This window comes from Triticum aestivum, chromosome 1B (genome assembly GCF_018294505.1).
Source record: "Triticum aestivum cultivar Chinese Spring chromosome 1B, IWGSC CS RefSeq v2.1, whole genome shotgun sequence".
Lineage (NCBI taxonomy): Eukaryota > Viridiplantae > Streptophyta > Magnoliopsida > Poales > Poaceae > Triticum > Triticum aestivum.
Window position 1 is genome coordinate 574,050,501 of NC_057795.1, and position 22,727 is coordinate 574,073,227.

General features: G+C 50.5%; 1 long non-coding RNA gene across 3 annotated transcripts; it reads left to right on the top strand.

Annotated features, from left to right (window-relative positions):
• The first annotated feature begins 207 nt into the window (after positions 1–207).
• LOC123139333 (uncharacterized) lies at positions 208–3,275 on the top strand. 3 transcript variants are annotated; one of them, XR_006469536.1, is made up of 6 exons: positions 208–638; positions 711–778; positions 987–1,474; positions 1,547–1,599; positions 1,721–1,876; positions 2,847–3,275. It is a non-coding gene; the product is annotated as an uncharacterized lncRNA (long non-coding RNA). The 3 variants fall into 3 exon arrangements; XR_006469535.1 differs by having other exon boundaries at positions 1,068–1,474; XR_006469534.1 differs by having other exon boundaries at positions 711–1,474.
• The last annotated feature ends 19,452 nt before the right edge of the window (positions 3,276–22,727 follow it).

Here is a 22,727-nt window from a genome sequence, read left to right on the forward strand (position 1 = left end):
TCCACTACGGGTTTGAGCGGTTTGAATGAGATCGCGTAGGATTTTCACTAACCGAGCTAACCGAGGTGGGGGCGGAAGGTTTTTTGGTGGACCAGGGTAGTCAGGAATGAGCGTGGGAGCGGTTCGGATGCCCGCAAAATCCTAGTTTACCTCTGGTGTGCGGGAAAAAACACGTCCGGACTGGCCCGTGGTCGGGAGGGGGTCCTGCGTTTGAGATGCTCTTATTAACAAGGATGTTTGCTTCGCAGCTAAAACGCCAAGGGATGGTGGCGCAGTTGGCTAGCTCCTTGGTCTCGTAGCTAAAATTGCGAGTGACCCAGAACTCGAGAGTTCGAAACTCTATCATCCCACCCATAAAATGGCCATCGTATTGATGAAAAGCTCAGCGACAACTTGGGTCGTCGCATCTGCACCTGAATCATCAGGTGTGAATCGAGCAAATCTGAACCTGGCCTATCGTTTTTTTTTTACCCTCTACATCCGGGGTTCAGCCGCCGCCGGCGTAGCAGCCATGCCTCCGCCGTCACTGTTGCGCCCTCCTCTCTCCCTACTCCTCCGCCGCTGCCAAACTCCATCTCCTCTCCGACGGATCCCCAGATTTAGCCCTCTGCCTAAGCGGCGGCACCTCGTCGCCGCAGGTTCGTATTATCTATCTTACCCTTCAATAACGCGTGCCCGCCGCGCGATGTCGTGACCGGGATTGGTTGCAGGGGTGGAGGAGGCGGTGGTGGGCTTCGTCGCCGGCAAGCGCAAGGCCACCGAGGTAGCCCACGCGTAGGTACTCTGCTTCCTTCTCGTCCCTGCGTCCTCGTCCTGTACTGCCTAACTTAACCCTGCTTCCTTTCCGTTGCTGAAATTGAAAGCGTTACCTTTTCAACCTGAATCACCTTCTAGCAGGGCAGCAATCTCGAAATGCTGTGTTAGTGCTATGTATGTTCCAATTTACAGCCCTGCAAGTAAAATAATTAATGTGGATTCCTTTGCAGAATTCGTTCAAACAAGATGTGTTTGAAGCTATTTCTTGGGTGGTGCTAAGGTTACTAATTGTAACGTTCTTGTCTGACTAGACGGGTGTGGAGAAGTATCGTTCGGAAAGGAGATGCAGTGGTTGATGCCACCTGCGGGAATGGCAACGATACGCTCGCTCTGCTCAAGATGTTGGCCGACGAAACAGGGCGAGGGCGTGTCTATGGATTGGACATCCAAGACTCCGCGATAGATAGCACTTCTTTTTTTCTGAAAATGTCCGTCGACAGCCATGGGGTATGCAACTGCAGGAAACTGTAAAACTTGTTGCTGGTTTGAGTGAGGACTACCTTATGTGGTTTCTCTTGTTAGTTTCCTTTGAGAAGGATTATTTTCCTCCGCCGCTCCCAAACTCCATCTCCCCTCCGACGGATCCCCAGATTTAGCCCTCTGCCTAAGCGGCGGCACCACTCCGCCGTGCAGCTCGCCGACCCGCTCATCGCCGCAGGTTCGTATTATCTATCTTACCCTTCAATAACGCGTGCCCGCCGCGCGATGTCTTGACCGGGATTGGTTGCAGGGGTGGAGGAGGCGGTGGTGGGCTTCGTCGCCGGCAAGCGCAAGGCCACCGAGGTAGCCCACGCGTAGGATTATTATGTTGTAGCAAATACTCACATAAGATCACCGATATCACTGCTACATTCTCATGAAATTGGCAGTTAAAGTAACTATGATCTTGAACATGTACTTTTAGGCTTGTAGCATTCAATCTGGGCTACCTTCCAGGAGGAGATAAAAAAACAATCACAGTACCTGAGACAACTGAGCTGGCACTACAAGCTGCCAGCAGAATTGTTGGCTCAGGGGGACTCATAAGTGTCCTTGTCTACATTGGGCATCTGGGTGGAAGGTAAATATCAGTTGGCAACTGCTAATATTGTGTCAAAGTGATTGCTACCTGTTAACTTTTTCAGTGATTGCTGATTACCATTGTGTATCAATGATAGACTTTTTTTTTGAATCGATGGCTACCTTGTGAGCCGGCTTAGTAAACTGATGCGGCCACAGAGTAAAGTTGTTTAACAAATTCCGGACAGTAGTAGAGCTGATCAATGTCGCAGAAGACGCACACATTCCTTGCATCCCCAATCTTCTATAGGGCGTTAAGGAGTGCGGTATGCCCTACTGTTGCTGGCAGAGGTATAGGTGGTTGCACCTCCCAAATAGTATTGATATCCTGTTAATGCTGATCGATACCTAGGCGCTGCCAAATCCATGTGGCAAAAGGGCAGTGGAGGAATAGATGCGCAGTTGGCATCTCGGGCAGGAGCTTGAGAGTCATAAGGAATAGATTTAGCCTGGTGTCGAGGTGATTGCGGAATAGTAGCCAGCCAAACACCTTAACTTTGTTTGGCACCTTGCTTTCCCAGATTGAGGCGGTGTTTGGATCTATGGCCTCCTCGTGCATGAGGAGGTTGTAGGCATGCTTGGTGGAGAAGAGGGCGCCTTTTTTGAGGAAGTGTTCGTCGTTACCAAGCTGCAACTCGAGGGAGGCCATATGGATTAGGCAATTCCACAAAGCAGATAATACACCGTCAGGCATGACTGAGGATACCCGAATATTAGGCTTAGTGGAGTGTGAGAAAATATTTGGAAAAGCGGTAGTTGATGACACTAAGTATCTAGTCTGAAGAAGTGGATCGGCCATCTGTCATCATGACGAAGGAAATTTTTCATAGTGTAGGTATTTGGCGGTTAATAATATTTGATCATAGACTTGCTTGTAACTTGACATCAGAATCTTGTTGCTTATTATCAAACTTCAATCAACTATCATTTAAGACTGAATCCATTTATCTTCATCGCTTTCTTATCTATAGGGACGAACTCGATATTGTTGAATCATTTGCCTCAAGGTTGCCTGTTGATACATGGGTGAGCTGCAAGTTTGAAATGATTAACAGGCCAGTTGCTCCAGTACTAGTTCTCCTGCACAAGAAATGATCGCAGTCCCACTGAAGCTCTGCAAGTTTGGGATTCCCTATTCTGTATTTCGAGTCGATGAATGAAATGCCGCAGTGATGCTGAATTTCTCATGAGTTAGAGAAAGAAATACTGTAAAGGCTACAGTTAGCTGTAACCGGATTATTACGGTGTTCTGGTGATTGCTGACAAGCATGTTACTCCACCAATTATCGTTTTATTAAGGTGTTCCGCGTCTGTCTTTTCATGTGAAGTTCCGGCTTACTATGTTCACTGAAATGTTGCGCAACTATATGTCTGTATCTTGAATATTGATATGTCATAAACATGTGCTCCTTTTAAACAGTATCTGCTGTCCATTGGTGTGACTGGTAAAACAGATTGTTGGTTTGGATCGTTTCTGAATTGCCGAACCAAGGGCTGGCAAGATCAAGTTGGTAGAATGGCACTTCTCGTGTGTTCTTATTAGAGTACGTAATAGGCCCATTAGTCTTAGGGTTAATTAGAGATAAGGGTCATTTGCTTAGGGGTCAAGTAAGCCTTGCTTGGGAGTCAATTAAACCTCTATATATAAAGAGAGGAGATGTATCAATCTAATCAAGCAAGAATTAAGAAGGAAATCCCTTCCCTCTTGCTCGGTCGTGGGCAAAAAGGCCCCCGGCCGGCCCTCGCGCGCCCTCCTTCTAGCAGCACCATAACAATTTGGTATCAGGTAGCTCAGTTTCGATCATGTCTTCGCCGCCGCCCACCCCGTCGCTTCCGCCGTTGGCCGTCACCACCGCGCCGCTGCCCTACCCGTCCGCGCCGCTGGTCGCATCCTCCGGCGCCGCCACCGCCCAGATGCCGGCGCCCTCCACCGCACCACCGGGCGCCGCCTACACCCCGGAGATCACCGGGGTCCTCAACGACCTCCTCACAGCTGTCCAGGGGATCCGGATGTACCTAGCCAGCCCGTGCGGGCCGCCGCCGGCCCTGCCGTGGTACTCGCCGCATCCAGGGGCCTCCGCGTGTTCGCTGGGACGCTGCAGCCCCAGCTGCAGCTGCCGCCGTCGCCCGCCGCCGCCCCACAGTGGCCGCCGTGGCTGGCGCCGGCTCCCGCCGCGCGTCCAGCGCCCATCGCTGCCCCTGCGTCACTGTGGCTGCCGTGGCAGCCGCCGCACCAGGCGGCCTTCGCCGCACTCGCCGGGCCACTGCAGCAGCCGCTGCAGCTGCCATCCATCGCCACCACCGCCAAGCCCTGGTTGTAGTGGCTGCCGCCGCTCCTGGCAGCCTTCGCCGCGCCCAGCGCTCCGCCGCAGCAGCTGCAGCAGCCACCGCCGGTCAGCTCCGGTCCCGCATCGACCGCACCGGCGGGAGTCCCGCTTCACCAAGTCCAGTCCCCGCCGTCGTCGTCACCGTTTCTGTCTTAGATCGCTACCCGCCACGTCTCGGCGGCGGTGAGGCTGCAGGCCACTGCGCGCGGCCTCCTAGCGCGTCGGCGTGTGCGGAGATGCGTGGTCTGCAGCTGCCGCTCCTCCAAGTTGCCCTTCGCTGCGCAAAGGACCTCGATCTCATCCGCTGCATCGGGGATCTTGGGCATGCGGTTTCTCCCACGGGCGGTGGGCATGCTGTTTTCCCCGCGGGCAGCGACCTCAAAGTCCGCGACATCGGCAGTTGGTGGGGTGCACCCCTCCTTGTCATTCTCCATCGCAAGCCCTCCACTCTTCCCTGTGCAGTGCAAACCAACAGCCGTCCGACAGGAAGAAGGCATGGTGTCACTGACATCAGTGCACCGCGTAGCACCACTGCATTCCGCCATCGGCCTTCACGAGGGCGCCTCTGCTGGTCACTCTTGCGACCACTTCCAGGTGGTCATACACATGCACTCCTTTTGTTCAGGTGGTGTCCATGGGATCCAAGTGGTTGTACACGTGCACGTCCGACCTGCGGATGGTGTCCACTTTTTGTTAAGGGGTCCAAAATAAAGCGTCGCAGTCCATTTCAGGTTGAGAATAATAAAACAAGCCGAGATGTAAAAGACTTGTTTTTAGGTGTTAGGTTTGTGTTGCGTCGAGTCATGGTTATAAGTTGGCTAGGCTGCAGCTCGAGGACAAGCTGCATGTCCAGGTGGGGTGTAGTGTTAGAGTACGTAATAGGCCCATTAGTCTTAGGGTTAATTAGAGATAAGGGTTGTTTACTTAGGGGTCAAGTAAGCTGTCACATCCCTAGCTTCTGGTAATGCTCTGAGCTAGCTAGTCATGTGTTGCATCATGTTTAAATTTTGCCTAAAATTGAAATGGGGATGTTCAAACCCTAGCATTAAATCAACTCAACTAGGGTAGGTTAAAATCTTTTCAATAAACCCAAAAGGCCCCTAAGAAAAGTTCATGATTTCTGGTTAAGGTGGAAACCTCTGCCAAAAATGATGAACATATCCTTAGGTCATTTTTGGATTTTTGAATTAAATCATATTGTATTTGACTTTGGGCATTTAAATACTATAAATAATTTAAATGCTCAAATAAATGTTGGAAATTGATAAGGGTCACTGGAATAATTCAGAAAGCACCCATATTTATTTCCAGGATTTTATAAAATGATTTGATATTTAAAACAAATCAAAAACAAATTGCAGAAATAGAAAAAAAAATAAAACAGAACAAAAATAAAAGGGAGAAGGACATACCTGGCCTCACCCGTGCAGCCCACCAGCCGGCCCAGTTCCCCCCCAGCCGGCCCAGCCCACCTCCTCCTCCTTTGTCCTCTTCCTCCTCTGCCAGGAGGACGAGCAGAGGCGAGGCGTGGCGCTCGCCGACGCTGCCTCGGCCACCTCCTGCTTCCCCTGGCCACCTCCTGCTTCCTCCTCGACGCCCCGGTGATGCCACGCGCCTCCCCGACCCCCCCCCTCTCACTTCCCCTCTCCCTCTGGACCGCTCCCCTCCTCTGGCTCTCTCTTTCCCTCTCTTCCTGTGATCCCCGAGCGCACCACAGCACGCCTCCAAGCACCACCGCGGCCACCGCCTTCCCCTCGCCTCTCCGACGCGCCCCCGAGCTCCGCCGTGACGTCCCCGTCCCTACCACGGAGCCACAAGACGCCGGACGCCCTGGAGCGCCGTCACCGACGTCATCTTCTTCCTCTGCACCGACGGCCGTCGTCGCTTGATTCGCCGCCCACAGAGCGTCCCCGGCCTCGCCCTCGCGCTCGTTGGACTCGCGGTGAGCCGCTGACCCGTTCCCCTCTTCTTCCCATGCCGTTTGGCCGCTTTGGCCATTGCTTCCACCGGACCCGAGAGCTCGCCGCCGCCGTGCCTCGTCACCGTCGTGGCCAGAGCCACCGTGGCTCAAAGCCGGGCACACCACCGTGCTCCAAACCTCACCAGGAGCACGTAGAACCCACCAGCTTCCCCTCCCGAGCACCACAACGCCAAACCCGCAGGTGCCCGAGCTCCGGCCGCCGCCAAAGCCTCCGTGGTCGTCGTTCCCGGCCACCCTAGCATCGCCTGAGGCCACCAATCGACGCGCCTCCTTGCTCCGGTTCCAACGCGCCCAGCCGCGCGAGCTCCCGTCGCCGGAATTGGCCGGACGGTCAACGCCGCCGCGTCCTGGTTGCGCCGGCGATTAGCCGCCGGTGATAGCAGCTGTTAGGAGTTAATCACCCCACTAACTAAACCCTAAGTCACTGACACCTAGGCCCCACCTGCTAATTAATCATAGATTAGTTTCTGTTTAGTTTTTAACTAATCCTAGTGGACCCACCCGTCAGCATTGACTCTGCTGACGTGGCCGTTGACCTGGCCCCACCTGTCAACGACACTAGTCAGCACTGTGTCACTGACCAGTGGACCCCACTGGTCAGTTTGACCCGGACCAGCCCCTGTTGACTCTGCTGAGGTCAGCATGACGCCATGCTGACGCAATATTCCTTTTCTGGAATTTAGTTCATTTTATAAATATTCAGGAAATTCCAGAAATTTGTAAAAACTTCTAAAAATCATAGAAATTCAACCGTAACTCCAAATTAGATAATTTATATATGAAAAATTATCAGAAAAATTCATGGAATCCATCTGTACCATTTTCATGCATGTTAGAACAACTTATAGCTGCTGTTTAGCACAAATCAATTAAATGGCATTTGAATAATCACATATGGAGTTTGAATTTGAATCTTGTATTCAAACCAACTTCATTTAATCTGTTGCTAGTTGCATTAGCCCAAAACACATTCATTTTGCCATGTCATGATCATGCATCATATTGTGCATTGCATTGATTGTGTTCCCTTCTGTGTTGCCGGTATTTGTCCCCTCTCGATAGACGTGATACCGATGATGTGATCGTTGACACTGATGAAGACTCAATGTTATCTTCAGAAGTGCCAGGCAAGCAAAACCCCCTTGTTCATTCCGATACAATCCTACTCTCTCGCTCCTGCTCTCTTTTACTGCATTAGGACAATACCGATTCATCTGTTACTTGCTGCGGTAGCTGAACCCCTTTATCCTTTGCATGACCTGTCATTGCCACAGTAAATAGATGAAACCCACTAGCATGAGTAGGAGTTGTTTGAGCCCTGATGTGCCTACTCATTCATGCTTGTTTGTCATGCCTGCTACTGCTTAGAGTTGAGTCAGGTTTGATTCATCGAGGATGAATCAGAGGTGTGTGAACATGTCCTACTATGTGTGAGCTAAGTGTGTGAACACGATTTGGTAAAAGGTGTCGGTGAGAGGCCATGTAGGAGTACATGGTGGGTTGTCTCATTGAAGCCGTCCTTAGGAACTGAGTTCTGTGTTTGTGATCCATGATTCAGCTACTACCATGCATTGGGCCCTGAAATATGACCCCGCTCGACTTCTTATTCACCCTAGTCCTCTGTCCAGGAGTTGCAAGTAGTTTCTGGTGTTTGTAGCTTACTGGAGGCCGTGGACAGCGCTGACCGTAGGGGTGGGCTGTGATGCGGTAGGTACGTGGCACGGTGTACCGGATGCCCGTTTGGTATCTCGGGAACCCTGTTCACATCGTTTGGGGCTGTGAGCGAAACTCCGGCCGGATCTCCTCATGGATGGAACCCGAATAGGCGATAAACCTGGACTAGAGACTTGAGTGTTTAGGTAGGTCGTGGTCTACACCCACGTCGGCTTTCGCTTGAAGTCTGCCGAGCACATGTCGTGTGCAGACGCTAAGTGGTGGAAACATGTATGAAGAAGTACACCCCTGCAGGGTTAACATCATCTATTCGAATAGCCGTGTCCATGGAAAAGGACTTCTGGGTTGCTTATATCAGTTCATAGACAAGTGAAAGTGGATACTCTAAAATACGCAAGATAAGCGTGAGTGCTATGGATGGCGTTCTCGTAGGGAGACGGGAGCGGATCCATAGTGGTGTATTGATATGGTGAATATGTGGACTCGTGTGCGCCACCTCAAAAGAGTTACTTGCAGTCGTAGTTCAGGATAGCCACCGAGTCAAAGCTGGCTTGCTGCAGTTAAACCCCACCATCCCTTTGTTGATAATGATGCACATGTAGATAGTTCTGATGTAAGTCTTGCTGGGTACATTTGTACTCACGTTTGCCTATTTTATGTTTTTGCAGAGAGACTTCAGTCTCACTAGTAATTCCGCGTGGTCTTCGACGTTTAGCTTGTTACCTCAGCTACGATCTTGTGCCCTCGGCAGGATCTGGTAGATAGTCAGGCTTCTCAGCCTTTTTCATTTATAGATGTCTGTACTCAGACATGATAGCTTCCGCTTGTGCTTTGACTTGTATGCTCTGATTGTTGGGTCATGAGACCCATGTTTGTAATATCTCGCTCCTCGGAGCCTATTGATTAAATTACTTGAGTCATAGAGTCATGTTGTGATGCCATGTTGTGTTTGCACATATCGAGCATATTGTGTGTATGTTATTGAAATGCTTGGTATGTGTGGGATCTGACTATCTAGTTGTTTATCTTTAGTAGCCTCTCTTATCGGGAAATGTCTCCTAGTGTTTCCACCGAGCAATGGTAGCTTGCTACTGCTCCGGAACACTTAGGCTGGCCGGCATGTGTCCTTCTTCGTTCCTGTGTCTGTCCCTTCGGGGAAATGTCACGCGATGAATACAGGAGTCCTGTTAGCCCGCTACAGCCCGGTTCACCGGAGTCTTGCTAGCCCAGTGCTACAGCCTGGATTCACTCGCTGATGACCGACACGTTCGATGCTGGGTCATGGATGCCTGTCCCTGTAAGTCTGTGCCACTTTGGGTTTACGACTAGCCATGTCAGCCCCGGGCTCCTTATCATATGGATGCTAGCGACACTGTCATATACGTGTGCCAAAAGGCGCAAACGGTCCCGGGCAAAGGTAAGGCGACACCCGTGGGAATACCGTGCGTGAGGCCGCAAAGTGATATGAGGTGTTACATGCTAGATCGATGTGGCATTGAGTCGGGGTCCTGACAGCGTTGGTATCAGAGCTTGACTGCCTGTAGGATTACCAAGCCAAACTGGTCGAAGTTGAGTTTAGAAATTCTTTAGTTATATAAGGGAATTGATTGTGGGATGGAACGTAAGGCTCTTTTTACTCCTTATACCTCATGCCCTTCTGATCTGAGTCATCATTCTTTCCTGCGGGGATTAAGAACTAGGCTATCTCTTCTTTCTATTAGGATCACGTGTTACTAATCAGTAGACTTATAAGATTGTTGGATTTAAGTCTCAGTTCAGTTCCTACTACTTCCGTATGTTAATTGTTGATCTCGGAACCTTGATATTGTGCTTCTGAGTGGTTATGCCACCATTTTTGTGATTGTCTCAAATCTTTTTGAGCAATTATAGCCGTTATGCTGTCCGAGTCATCCCAGGTTTCTAAATAGTCCGATGCATTTGCAAATCCCTTCCTTCTGTTTCCGATGTTCCCATGGGCCAGATTAACCACACTAATCGGTGTGTTGAGGTAATTATTGCCTCGACATATATGTTGGAATTATTATTATGACCCTAAGTGCTTAGGGGATCATCTAGTGGTCTAGCCATGATTTGTGTCCTAGTGTGAAGATTCTGGCCTTTATTCTCGGAAGCATCCCGTGATGCTACTTAGTAGTAGGTATTCTATCCCTGGGTTTTGAACCCGAGATTCACCCTACTTGCTTCATGTTGATAGTTTTGCTCGTTCCTTTAGGTTATTAGTAACCTTTGCTTTAGTCCTCGATGTTCGTGGTATTCCTTTCTTCCAAATACTATGAACCGCTTATGGCAGATGTTCCTCGCTGATCGAAAGATCACAATCAGAGTGCTCTCGATGGGTTCTCGATTCTACTTTGTGACTCTGCCAGTTCTACCTTTCTGCATGGGTTATCCGGAAGAAATATGTGGAATTCGTTCGACATGCTAAACCATGCATCCACAACTCAGAAAATCGCATGTTCCTTTGAGTTGCTCTCTTTAGTTGCATTCTGACCCTCGTCTTTCAATTGATACCAAGGGTATGCATGCATTCGTTTATCGATGCCTATTACCCTTGTGGTACGTCAAGCCATTCTGTCCTGAATGACTTGGAGAAACAAACTCCAGTACCTCATCCATATCTAGGATTGGGTCAAAGTAGTTGTGTTCCGCAGATCAAGTTACAATCCAGCTTCTGGTCTGCTCTACCCTGAAGTATTACCTTCTTTATGACAGGGATTTCATGAGAATTGCACCACCTTTTGTGAATTCTTGACATAGTGATACTTCTCGGCATCCTTTTTCATTCCTCGGTTCCGTGTTGATGCAACCGGAATACCGACAAATGAATTGTGATGTGTGAAATCAATACTCCTAGCAACCTCGTTGCTTGGTAGTTAAAGGATAATAATTTTATTCTTAGTATGTTGGTTAGTGAATCACCATTCTAAGATTGATCGTGCTACCTAGTCCTTATTTCCTGGTGCACTCTTTGATTGATGAGTTAGGATTTGTCAAGTCCTCGCTCATTTGATCATATCATCTTGCCCTGAAAAGCAAGATTGTTCTCGAGCTTAGTAACATATCGGTGGTTCGTGATTTTCCGAAAATCTTCTCGGAAGTACTACCAGGTCGTCACCTGACCGTTATGTTGAGCCCGTGATCAAGTTGGTTTCTTATGAACCACCTTCTTTCCAAGAATCGGTGTTAGATATCCCTGAGCTAGTTGGTTAAGCTGGACAGCAACTTGGAGAGTTGGAAGATAAAAACTTGTCTGACTTAGTTCGTTCCAAAGGGATATTCTTGTGTAGTGTGTGTTGAAGAAAGATGATATCTTCATCGATTGGTCCTTGTGATCAGTTGTTGGACCTATTGTCTTATCAATCCTTTGATTTGAGTGTGGGCTATCGATAAATCAAATCAGTACCAATGATGCTTGTAATGTTGTCTTACTCGTGGTTGATCCCTCGAGCATACACCCTTACATCTTTGGTCTGACCAATGCTATCACTTGTTCACTTAACTATGGAATTCCTTTTAAAAGGAAACCCGGATGAATTGTTGTTGAGCCCATTGGCAACATCCTTCTCTCCTCCATGGTGTTGTTGAACATTAAGCTAGTGTTGGAAACTTTTGAAAGCATTTCTTCATGCTAGTTCATCGAGCAAATGTTCGGATGTAAGAAGTGACTTCCTCCAGTCCATGTGCATTTGATGCAAGTTGCCGCCGCGGATTCGAGAAAGTCAACGTTGTTTTCCTTTGGAATCATTCCAAATCAGTCATGCATACGTGCGAAGTATTCTGTGGTTCGGAGACTTGCAACCTCCATTCTATATGGGTCCCTAGCACACCAAGCCACTGATTGATTTGTTCAAGATTAATAAGTTCTAAGTGCTAGTCCCGAAGGTACCAGACGGATTTGTACAAAACTTCGATATCCTCGCTGATGGTTCCCCTCCTGAACTCGGTAGTGTTTTATTGTAAGACTACCATGTGGGCATGCTTGTCTGGGACAACGTGTTCACATGTTTGTAGCAGAACCAGCTCATGTTTTGGAGCTTGCTATCGTAGTTCATTCCCCGAGAATCTCGCAACGTCATCTCGTCGATTTGTGTTGCAAACTTTCATTTTTCTTCCTAGACTCGATGAGTCTGGAATATCCTGACACCAACCAGATCTGAATCTCAGGCAGATATGATGATTGGAACATTCTCCAAGAACTATAATATTGGTCCCTCGATAACCGGTAAAGTGGATGTCGTGGCCAACACACCCAGCCGGAAGACCTGTTATTATAATATCTTGATTGAGGAAATTGGCCACCTCCCCATAAGGATTTCGTAGGATTTACCTCCGTAACTGTTCCTTATGGATTCTTGTGCTCCCGAAGTCCGACCTTTACTTGATGTTCTAGTTATCAAACCATATCTATGAATGGGATACACTAGCACGTCAAGGAGAACATTAGAAGCGGAGTGCTAAATGTCTCTCGGTCAATCATCCAGATTTTATTTCTTTGGCCTCGCCAAGGGTGAAATCTGAGAAAGTGTTATCCTCCTTCGCATCTGCATCGTCCATCGCTATTCATCATGGTAGTATGTTGTGTTGTCAGCACCCTTGACGCGGTTGTTGATAAAACCTTGATGATTGTGGAAATGCTCAAGTTCTTGAGAGCACGCACAAGCGCTACGTCTTATCATCGGCACTAGCTGGGATTGCCCCAGATTTCCTCGGTTATGCTATAACCACTCCAACAGTGAATTCACTCTCTATTGTTGGGTTCTTCCCCAGTTACCAGAATCATTCCCAGCATTTGCATTTTGTTCCCAGCTTGCACCGCCAATGTGCCATTCTACCATGGGTCTCTTCCATTTCCGGTGATAAGCAAAATTCATCCATTACGTTGTCTTCAACAAGGTAATCCACATCATCCAAGTTTGAGTATGCCATTCTACCGAACCCCTCTAAATGATCGATTATGATTTGCCTTAAGCTGGTATAAAGAGTTTCAATGATCTCTGAATCAAAGGTAATTCTTTTGCCACTCAAGGGGAGATATCTACGAGTCATGGTTCCGAAGGTGTCTCGTTGTGGTATCATGGCAACTCAACTCCTCGCTACGTTGACAACCGATTACCACCTTCTTAAGTGTGGAATTGTTGTCCACCTAGTGAACCTTCGTCATCCGTTTCTTTCCACCCCTCTTGATGTGTATCTCGTGTCTCAACCCGAGAGATGGTCCTATGTCTCATTCCGTGAGTTGTTCGATCTTCAAGAAGATCGACCCTTCTAGAGTCTCCTTCTTCCCTCCATGTCATGTTGACAGGAGTGCTCAGAGCAAGACGACAAGACAAAGATGGTGTTCAAATCAACGTTCAACTGAAGTGCACCCTGGATCGTGAAGATTATACTAGTTGCGCTTACCTTTCACCTTACCCTACGCTTGAATCTCGAGGCGAGATTCTTGTTTAGTGGGGGTGAGTTGTCACATCCCTAGCTTCTGGTAATGCTCTGAGCTAGCTAGTCATGTGTTGCATCATGTTTAAATTTTGCCTAAAATTGAAATGGGGATGTTCAAACCCTAGCATTAAATCAACTCAACTAGGGTAGGTTAAAATCTTTTCAATAAACCCAAAAGGCCCCTAAGAAAAGTTCATGATTTCTGGTTAAGGTGGAAACCTCTGCCAAAAATGATGAACATATCCTTAGGTCATTTTTGGATTTTTGAATTAAATCATATTGTATTTGACTTTGGGCATTTAAATACTATAAATAATTTAAATGCTCAAATAAATGTTGGAAATTGATAAGGGTCACTGGAATAATTCAGAAAGCACCCATATTTATTTCCAGGATTTTATAAAATGATTTGATATTTAAAACAAATCAAAAACAAATTGCAGAAATAGAAAAAAAAATAAAACAGAACAAAAATAAAAGGGAGAAGGACATACCTGGCCTCACCCGTGCAGCCCACCAGCCGGCCCAGCCCACCTCCTCCTCCTTTGTCCTCTTCCTCCTCTGCCAGGAGGACGAGCAGAGGCGAGGCGTGGCGCTCGCCGACGCTGCCTCGGCCACCTCCTGCTTCCCTGGCCACCTCCTGCTTCCTCCTCGACGCCCCGGTGACGCCACACGCCTCCCCGACCCCCCCTCTCACTTCCCCTCTCCCTCTGGACCGCTCCCCTCCTCTGGCTCTCTCTTTCCCTCTCTTCCTGTGATCCCCGAGCGCACCACAGCACGCCTCCAAGCACCACCGCGGCCACCGCCTTCCCCTCGCCTCTCCGACGCGCCCCCGAGCTCCGCAGTGACGTCCCCGTCCCTACCACGGAGCCACAAGACGCCGGACGCCCTGGAGCGCCGTCACCGACGTCATCTTCTTCCTCTGCACCGACGGCCGTCGTCGCTTGATTCGCCGCCCACAGAGCGTCCCCGGCCTCGCCCTCGCGCTCGTTGGACTCGCGGTGAGCCGCTGACCCGTTCCCCTCTTCTTCCCATGCCGTTTGGCCGCTTTAGCCATTGCTTCCACCGGACCCGAGAGCTCGCCGCCGCCGTGCCTCGTCATCGTCGTGGCCAGAGCCACCGTGGCTCAAAGCCGGGCACACCACCGTGCTCCAAACCTCACCAGGAGCACGTAGAACCCACCAGCTTCCCCTCCCGAGCACCACAACGCCAAACCCGCAGGTGCCCGAGCTCCGGCCGCCGCCAAAGCCTCCGTGGTCGTCGTTCCCGGCCACCCTAGCATCGCCTGAGGCCACCAATCGACGCGCCTCCTTGCTCCGGTTCCAACGCGCCCAGCCGCGCGAGCTCCCGTCACCGGAATTGGCCGGACGGTCAACGCCGCCGCGTCCTGGTTGCGCCGGCGATTAGCCGCCGGTGATAGCAGCTGTTAGGAGTTAATCACCCCACTAACTAAACCCTAAGTCACTGACACCTAGGCCCCACCTGCTAATTAATCATAGATTAGTTTCTGTTTAGTTTTTAACTAATCCTAGTGGACCCACCCGTCAGCATTGACTCTGCTGACGTGGCCGTTGACCTGGCCCCACCCGTCAACGACACTAGTCAGCACTGTGTCACTGACCAGTGGACCCCACTGGTCAGTTTGACCCGGACCAGCCCCTGTTGACTCTGCTGAGGTCAGCATGACGCCATGCTGACGCAATATTCCTTTTCTGGAATTTAGTTCATTTTATAAATATTCAGGAAATTCCAGAAATTTGTAAAAACTTCTAAAAATCATAGAAATTCAACCGTAACTCCAAATTAGATAATTTATATATGAAAAATTATCAGAAAAATTCAAGGAATCCATCTGTACCATTTTCATGCATGTTAGAACAACTTATAGCTGCTGTTTAGCACAAATCAATTAAATGGCATTTGAATAATCACATATGGAGTTTGAATTTGAATCTTGTATTCAAACCAACTTCATTTAATCTGTTGCTAGTTGCATTAGCCCAAAACACATTCATTTTGCCATGTCATGATCATGCATCATATTGTGCATTGCATTGATTGTGTTCCCTTCTGTGTTGCCGGTATTTGTCCCCTCTCGATAGACGTGATACCGATGATGTGATCGTTGACACTGATGAAGACTCAATGTTATCTTCAGAAGTGCCAGGCAAGCAAAACCCCCTTGTTCATTCCGATACAATCCTACTCTCTCGCTCCTGCTCTCTTTTACTGCATTAGGACAACACCGATTCATCTGTTACTTGCTGCGGTAGCTGAACCCCTTTATCCTTTGCATGACCTGTCATTGTCACAGTAAATAGATGAAACCCACTAGCATGAGTAGGAGTTGTTTGAGCCCTGATGTGCCTACTCATTCATGCTTGTTTGTCATGCCTGCTACTGCTTAGAGTTGAGTCAGGTCTGATTCATCGAGGATGAATCAGAGGTGTGTGAACATGTCCTACTATGTGTGAGCTAAGTGTGTGAACACGATTTGGTAAAAGGTGTCGGTGAGAGGCCATGTAGGAGTACATGGTGGGTTGTCTCATTGAAGCCGTCCTTAGGAACTGAGTTCTGTGTTTGTGATCCATGATTCAGCTACTACCATGCATTGGGCCCTGAAATATGACCCCGCTCGACTTCTTATTCACCCTAGTCCTCTGTCCAGGAGTTGCAAGTAGTTTCTGGTGTTTGTAGCTTACTAGAGGCCGTGGACAGCGCTGACCGTAGGGGTGGGCTGTGATGCGGTAGGTACGTGGCACGGTGTACCGGATGCCCGTTTGGTATCTCGGGAACCCTGTTCACATCGTTTGGGGCTGTGAGCGAAACTCCGGCCGGATCTCCTCATGGATGGAACCCGAATAGGCGATAAACCTGGACTAGAGACTTGAGTGTTTAGGTAGGTCGTGGTCTACACCCACGTCGGCTTTCGCTTGAAGTCTGCCGAGCACATGTCGTGTGCAGACGCTAAGTGGTGGAAACATGTATGAAGAAGTACACCCCTGCAGGGTTAACATCATCTATTCGAATAGCCGTGTCCACGGAAAAGGACTTCTGGGTTGCTTATATCAGTTCATAGACAAGTGAAAGTGGATACTCTAAAATACGCAAGATAAGCGTGAGTGCTATGGATGGCGTTCTCGTAGGGAGACGGGAGCGGATCCATAGTGGTGTATTGATATGGTGAATATGTGGACTCGTGTGCGCCACCTCAAAAGAGTTACTTGCAGTCGTAGTTCAGGATAGCCACCGAGTCAAAGCTGGCTTGCTGCAGTTAAACCCCACCATCCCTTTGTTGATAATGATGCATATGTAGATAGTTCTGATGTAAGTCTTGCTGGGTACATTTGTACTCACGTTTGCCTATTTTATGTTTTTGCAGAGAGACTTCAGTCTCACTAGTAATTCCGCGTGGTCTTCGACGTTTAGCTTGTTACCTCAGCTACGATCTTGTGCCCTCGGCAGGATCTGGTAGATAGTCAGGCTTCTCAGCCTTTTTCATTTATAGATGTCTGTACTCAGACATGATAGCTTCCGCTTGTGCTTTGACTTGTATGCTCTGATTGTTGGGTCATGAGACCCATGTTTGTAATATCTCGCTCCTCGGAGCCTATTGATTAAATTACTTGAGTCATAGAGTCATGTTGTGATGCCATGTTGTGTTTGCACATATCGAGCATATTGTGTGTATGTTATTGAAATGCTTGGTATGTGTGGGATCTGACTATCTAGTTGTTTATCTTTAGTAGCCTCTCTTATCGGGAAATGTCTCCTAGTGTTTCCACCGAGCAATGGTAGCTTGCTACTGCTCCGGAACACTTAGGCTGGCCGGCATGTGTCCTTCTTCGTTCCTGTGTCTGTCCCTTCGGGGAAATGTCACGCGATGAATACCGGAGTCCTGTTAGCCCGCTACAGCCCGGTTCACCGGAGTCCTGCTAGCCCAGTGCTACAGCCTGGATTCACTCGCTGATGACCGACACGTTCGATGCTGGGTCATGTATGCCTGTCCCTGTAAGTCTGTGCCACTTTGGGTTTACGACTAGCCATGTCAGCCCCGGGCTCCTTATCATATGGATGCTAGCGACACTGTCATATACGTGTGCCAAAAGGCGCAAACGGTCCCGGGCAAAGGTAAGGCGACACCCGTGGGAATACCGTGCGTGAGGCTGCAAAGTGATATGAGGTGTTACATGCTAGATCGATGTGGCATTGAGTCGGGGTCCTGACATAAGCCTTGCTTGGGAGTCAAGTAAACCTCTCTATATAAAAAGAGGAGATGTATCAATCTAATCAAGCAAGAATTAAGAAGGAAATCCCTTCCCTCTTGCCCGGCCGTGGGCAAAAAGGCCCCCGGCCGGCCCTCTCGCGCCCTCTTTCTAGCAGCACCATAACAGTTCTTCTTGCATCTACCTATGGAAGCATTGATTTGTCCATTACTCCCTCTGTCCCGAATAACCCGTCTTAGATTTTTCTAGACAATGACGGAGGTTTTTTTAGAACATAGACGTCAGGGACGTCCGGCTTTAAATTAATAAAGCCCACAACATAGGCAGCGTACTCAACCAAACAACCAACACACGGAACCACAAACAAGTCTGGCAGGGTCTTGGAATCAGCAGACGGAGGAGGAATAAAGTGCATTACAAGGCGCTACCAGCCTAGCAAAATGAGCACGCAGGCTCGGCGGAAACTCGACCAAAAGGGGCTGCCCATCCCTATGAGGCAGCAGACGCGGACGACGGGGCACGGGATGCCGAGTAGACGGAGCGAAGACGAATAAGAGCTTGGCGATGGAGATCAGAGTCCTGTTGTCTTCCCAGCGGTGCCCATTGCTGCAAGAACACGATGCATTTGAAGATTACGTCAGCAGGGTGTGAGGGAAACACGCCCTCAATAGTAAACTTATTACGAATATGCCATATAGCCCATAACATGGCCGCCGCACATGTCCACATGACCCGACGAGCAGGGCCTTGGACCAAGGACAGAGAAGACACTAGCGCGGAGCGGGAGCGTGGATCCCAATCCACACCCGCGGCCTCATGAACCGAGCTCCAGGCAAAGCGCGCCAAAGCGCACCGGAAGAAGGCGTGGTCAGCATCTTCCGGTGCCCCACACAAAGCACAAGGACCGGAGGCAGGGCCGTTGCGCTCAGCAAGATTGATAGAGGTAGGAAGGCGATCTTGGTAGAGTTGCCAGAGGAAGACCTTGATCTTGAGATGAATTTTGGCCTTCCAAAACCCCGTGGCAGCCGTAGGGTCATGACCACGGGTAAGCTCTCTATATAGGGAGTTGACAGTGAATTTTCTAGAGCCCGAAAGTCTCCAAGACACCGAGTCTATGGTGTACGACAAGCGGACATCCGCTATCAAAGTCCGAAGGCGATCCCACTCCACCAGCTCCGTCTCCAAGAGCTCTCTTCTGAAGTTGATAGAGGGCGGGGAGGAGCTTAGAGCCGAAGCAACCGGTTGGTTGGGCTCGACTGCGATGGAGTAAAGCTGGCGGAACTCCGACTAGAGGGGCTGTTGGCCTATCCAAAGGTCGTGCCAAAAGCGCGTGGAGCGCCCGTTGTTAACCGCAAACTTCGCACCCCTGGCGAAGAAAGGTTTGAGGGCTTGAATTGAGTTCCAGAAAGGGGATCCAAGAGATACCACCTCAAAGAAATTCCCATTCGGGAAGTATTTTGCACGGAGGAGGTCGACCCAGAGGCCAGTCTCTCCTCAAGACAGCTTCCAGATCCACTTGCACATGAGTGCAATGTTCATCAGCTTAGAGTTGATGATCCCGAGGCCCCCCTGGGCTTTAGGTCTACAAATGGCCTGCCATTTAACCATATGGTACTTCCGTTTAGGTCCCGCTCCTTCCCAAAAGAAACAGGCCCGCGGGGTATCCATTTTAGAGTGGACCCCATCAGCCAGCAAGAACAAACCCATGGCGAACATAGGTAAGGATGAGATGCTGGAGTTAGTTAAGATTAGTCTAGCCCCTGAAGACATAAATCTACCTCTCCACGGACAAATCCGGTCCGCAACCTTGGAGTTGAGAGGTTCCCAATCGGCAATCGAGCATTTCTTCACCGCGATCGGGAGGCCGAGGTAAGTGAACGGAAACTGCCCAAGTTTGTAGTTAAGCAAGTTGGCCACCCGCTGACTTTCGGCCGCGTCCATCCCTATGGACACAACTTCACATTTGTGGAAGTTGATTTTTAGCCCTCACATAAGTTCAAAGCACAGCAGAATGGCCTTGACCGTTGCGATACTGTGTGTGTCTGGCTCAAAAAGAAGTAGTGTGTCATCCGCGTATTGCAGGTGTGACACACCCCCCGGAATGAGGGTGCCCACCACTCCCCTGATGTGGCCGGCCAAACAAGCTTTGTCTAGCATGGCGCCCAAAGCGTCCGCCACAAAGTTAAACAGCAACGGCGAGGATGGGTCCCCTTGACGCAGCCCACGCTTGTTGTGGAAGAAGTTCCCTACTTCTCCGTTCACTGCAATCGCCGTTTGGCCCCCCAAGACCAATTGCATCATGCGATGAACCCAAAACGACGAGAATCCTCAGTCCAGGAGGACTTGTTGGAGAAACTCCCAGTTCACTCGATCGTAGGCCTTCTCAAAATCAAGTTTCAGGAGAATCGCAGGCAGACGAGCGCGTTTGAGGGAGTGAACAATCTCTTGGAGGGCCAATGGCCCCTCCAAGATGTTGCGACCACGAATAACAGCCGACTGCTTCCTACTAATAATACGGTGAGCTATCGGAGACAAGCGAGTAGAGCGAGCCTTAACACATATTTTAAACGGGACATTAATCAACGCAATGGGACGAAAAAGCCTAATATGATCCGCACCCGGAACTTTGGGGATCAGGGAGAGAACCCCAAAGTTAAGGCGAGAGATATCTACCGTACCCCGCATAAAACCATTACAAACATCGAAAATAGGCCCTTTGAGCACTTGCCAAAACCGTTTAAACATCGCCACCGGCCACCCATCCGGCCCGGGTGCGGTGTCCGATTTCATCCCAAGTGCCGCCTTGTCAATCTCCTCAGGGAGGAAGGCCAACCCTGGGCCCTCGTTTTCCTCGTCCGTTACCCGCAACACAGGATCCCAAACATCTGACCTTAGCCGAGCACGAGATTCCTCCCTGGAACCCATGAGTTGGCTGTAGAAATTGTAGATGTGATGGACGATATCCTGTTGCCGCAAAAGGAGCCCCTGCTCGGATTGCAATCTCAGAATGGCGCACTTGCGGCGCCGGCCATTAGCGTAGGCGTGAAAATATTTAGTGTTCGCGTCTCCCTTGAGCGTCCACTTGATACCACCATGTCTACGCCAATACTCCTCCTCGGCTCTAAGGAGGGACTCGACTTGGGCTTCTATCGCGTATCGCTGAGCCCAGTCTTGCTCCGAGAAGACCTGCACATTGGCCGCAACACCCATTTGTGCGAGGTCCGCGGTCAAACACGATCGGAGCCGCTTATCTTCGCGCCCCTGGTTGGCCCCCCACCCTTTGAGGGTCGCACACAAACCCACCCCTGCGGAAATCCAAAACTCCATCAGCCCGCGTGCGTGCCCAACCCGGCTGACGCAGTTCTCCCATTTTGAGAGGAGATTTTCTCAAAGTCCGGAGACTCTAACCACATGGTTTCAAAGAAAAAACGAGGGCTGCGTTTTAACCTTTCCTCCCTCGAGGAGAGGATGAGGGGGACGTGGTCCGACCCAATCCTCGTTTCGGCGTGCAAAGAGCACATGGGAAACATCATCTCCCACTCCGTGGACATAAAAACCCTGTCCAAGACCGACCGCACCGGCGTTAGCTGTTTGTTGGTCCAAGTGTAGTGTGCCCCCACGTGAGCCACTTCCCTAAGAGCCATAGATGCGGTCGCATTATTAAACATGGACACCCTTGTCCAGTTAATAATACCGTTGTTTTTATCCGCTCCCGAACAGATTAAGTTGAAATCCCCTCCCACAAGCAGTGGCAAGTTTCGCACGCCCAAAGACGCAACCTTCGCCTGGAGTTCTCCCAAGAACTCAAGCGAGTGCGAGTGGTCGGCCGGGCCGTAAACCACAACCACCTCCCACTCTTGGAGTGTTGCGCAGTGGCGCATGTGAGCCGACAGGAAGAAACGACCCACATCCCACGCCACCACCTCGAAGCAAACTAGGTTGATGCCTAGCAACATCCCCCCCGAGTGACCGACTGCCGGCACCCAATGCCAAACAAAACGCTCAAGCGAGTCGACAGCTAGCAGGTCCCGATGATTGAAATCGGCCTTGATAGTTTCCTGCAAGCAGACTACGTCGATCCCCTCTTCCCGAATGAATTCTTTTAGATGGGTCCACATCCCAGCGTGGCCGAAGCCTCAGATGTTCCAGACGATGAAACACATTAGATTATGCGATTGCGGAGGTGGATACCGCGAGCGGTTACCGCTTTGGCCACGCGCCGTGTCCTGGCAGGACGACGTTGGAGGGGGACGCCGCAGCCCCTGCTGCTATGTCCTCCTGATCGGGCCGCGCAACAGGCACCAGAGAAGCCCCTGCTGCTGGCGCAGCGCGGGCCGCCGCTGCCTGAGCGAGCGCGGCCTACGCGATTTCCTTAGCACGAATGTGAGAAAGAAGTTCGCGCGCTTCACCCTCGTCAGACATCACTACACCACTATCCTCTAATATTCCCCCCAAGCACTTGTCAGAATAGTCATCAAAGATCGTGAAGCGGGGCATGGGGTTACCTTATGTTTCTAGGTTCTTCTGGGCCAGCAGGAGTTGGGCGCGTTGTAGGGCTGGCAGGTTGCCCTTGGCGCCCTTCGGATGCGAGCTCGCCCGCTCCTGCGTCGCTAGAGACGCCACCACCGCCTTGGAACGCTTGGCCGTGGATATGGGCGCCACCTTGGACACCTCCGCGCGAAGCGCATCAGAGGCAGGAGGGGAGATGACCGTCGAGGGGCCACCAGCCGGACCCCCAGGGGAGGCCAGCGCCATCACCACCGGCCGCTGCGAGGCAGGCGTGCCCTCACGGACCGAGGGGGGACTCGCCGGTGCCACCGTGGGAGTCTTGGGGCCCGCCGGTTTCTTGTGGAGCCTCGTACCACCGCCACCGAGGCCGGTCGCAGACTTGGGTGAGCGCACCATGAAAGCCCGAGGCTCACCCACCTCCGCAGCCACCGGGGAGACGAGCATCAAGCGCCCCTCTGAGTCGCGGGACGCCGAGACACCCTTGTTGATGTCGAAGCCGAGCGTCATGTTGGAGCCGTACTGGTTGAAGCCCATCTCGTTGCTGCCCACCACCACTTGACGCTCCTCCTGGTCTTTCGCACCTCCCGCCGCCGGAGGCACGGCCTGTGCGTCCTTGTCCTTGAGACCAAGCTTGTCCCAAGTCACGGTGTCAATGGAGTCGTCCCCCATGCTCGTGTT